This window comes from Periplaneta americana, unplaced genomic scaffold (genome assembly GCF_040183065.1).
Source record: "Periplaneta americana isolate PAMFEO1 unplaced genomic scaffold, P.americana_PAMFEO1_priV1 scaffold_85, whole genome shotgun sequence".
NCBI lineage: Eukaryota > Metazoa > Arthropoda > Insecta > Blattodea > Blattidae > Periplaneta > Periplaneta americana.
In genome coordinates, this window is record NW_027185566.1 from 213,627 (window position 1) to 216,258 (window position 2,632).

Below are 2,632 nucleotides of genomic sequence, written 5' to 3' on the forward strand. Positions count from 1 at the left end.
TAAAGGTGATATGGATGCTGCTATTGAGCTTCTTAAAGAATGGGGGATAGCAAAAGCTGCCAAAAAAGGAGATCGCGGTGCTTCTGAAGGGAGGTTGACGGCTATTATTTCTGAAACTTACGATAAAGGCTCTCTCATAGAAATTAACTGTGAAACCGACTTTGTTGCTAATAATAAAGATTTTATCCAGTTTGCACAAGAGGTTTCTCAACTTTTATTTGATGCTGGGATTACCGATACTACCGATATTCCCCAGGAGATTAAGGACAAGATTGCGTTGGGAATTTCTACATTTGGTGAGAATATTGTTATTGGCTCTATACAGACTATTTCTGGTCAAGGTGTTTTAGGAGCTTATATTCACAGTAATGGTAAAAATGGTACTATTGTTCATCTAGAAGGAACATTTAAACCTAACCCAGAACTAGTTGCTTTGGCAAGAGATGTGGCTATTCATACTAGTGCTCACGCGGTGGCTGGTGTGGACGTTTCTGATATTGATGCGAAACTTTTAGAAGAGAGAAAACAAGAATTTATAGAAGAGGCAAAAGCTCAAGGAAAATCTGAAGAGATAGCGACTAAAATTGTGGAGGGAAAACTCCAAAAATTCTATAAAGAAGAAACTCTTTTAGAACAACCTTACTTAAAAAATGAAGATATTACTGTCAAACAACATGTTATCGAAACGGGTAAAAAAGCTGGTGCAGGTGATATTAAAGTAAAAGGGTTTGTTAAAAAGATTATTGGAGAATAGTCTTGTCTTTTTCTTATAAAAAAAATATTCGAACGATTTGTCTTAAGCTCACAGGGGAATCTCTGATGGGCGAAGGCAATTCTCTCTCTTATGATTCTATTTTTTATGTGGTAACTCAAGTCAAGATGATATTGCAAGCGGAAAAACGTGTCTGTATTGTTATTGGTGGCGGCAATATTTATCGTGGAATTCAAGGAACTAAATCTGGGATAGCTCAACAAAATGCGGATTACATTGGTATGTTAGCTACGGTGATGAATTCTTTGGCACTAAGCGATATTTTAAGAGAGGAAGGGCTGGAATCAGAGATTTTTTCAGCTCTTCCTGTTGCTCATATTGTAAAGGGCTTTAATCCTAATGACGCAAAAAGTGCTTTGGAAAATGGTAAAATTGTGTTGTTTTGTGCTGGACTAGGACACCCCTATTTTACTACCGACACAGCGAGTGTTCTGAGGGCCTTAGAAATGAATGCCGATATTGTTCTGAAAGGTACTAAAGTAGACGGTATCTATACGTCTGATCCTACTTTAGATCCAACCGCCAAAAAATTGGATGTGATTTCGTATGCTGAGGTAATTCAAAACAGATATAATGTCATGGATATGACTGCATTTTCTTTATGCCAAGAGAGGAATCTTCCTTTAATTATTTATAATTTTTTTAATCCTACCAGTCTTTCTTATATTTTGGAAGGGAAAATTTTAGGAACATTAGTTACCAATGAAACCGAAAGGGATCTTATTAAGCAAGGAGTTTAATATGTCTATTATTGCAGAATATGAAACAAAAATGGAAAAAACACTAGAGCATTTTTACCAAGATATGAAAACTGTTAGAACGGGGAGGGCAAGTAGCTCTATCTTAGACAATATTCGTGTGGATTATTACGGAGAGAAAACCCCTTTAAATCAAGTGGCGGCGCTTTCCACTCCAGATGCTTCTACCATTGTTATAGATCCTTGGGAGAAAAATCTGATTAAAGTTATTGAAAAATCTATCCAAGAGTCCGATTTAGGTTTAAACCCATCCAATGATGGAATGGTTATTCGTATTAATGTTCCTGCTCTTACAGAGGAACGACGACGAGAGATTTTGAAAATGGCTAAGAAAAAAGTTGAAGAGACAAAAGTTGCTATTCGTAATATTCGCCGAGATGCTAATGAACATATTAAAAAATTGGAAAAAGATGGTGAAATAAGCGAAGATGATTCTAAAAAATCTCAAGATCAAACCCAAAAATTGACGGACAAATATATTGCAAAAATAGATGATGCTTACCAACATAAGGAAAAAGAGATCCTAGAGGTCTAAAATGGATAAGAAACATTCTATTCAGCATCTAGCATTTATTATGGATGGGAATAGAAGATGGGCAAAAAAAAATGGCAAATCCACATCAGATGGTCATAAAGCTGGTCTTAAAACGATGGGAGAAATTTTGGAACCTCTCTTTTATTCCGGAATACCTGTCATATCGTTGTATGCGTTTTCATTGGATAATTGGAATAGGGATCCGTCGGAAGTGAATTTTTTACACGGATTGATCAAGGAATTTTATCTCAAGGAGTTAGACCAATACAAGCAAAAAGAGGTTCGTGTTTGTATTAGTGGTGTTAATGATTTTCTTTCTACCGATACCATTGGGTATCTTAAAGATATTCAAATGGAGACTCAACATTTTCAAAAATATACGCTTAATATCTGTTTTAATTATAGTAGTAAAAGAGAAATTGTAGAAGCAGCAAAATCTTTTGCTGTGGATGTTCTCAGAAAAGAGAAAAATGTAGAAGATATGGATATTGAATTATTTAAAAACTATCTATTTATTCCTAATCTTCCTGATGTAGATTTGGTGATTAGAACTAGTGGGGAACAAAG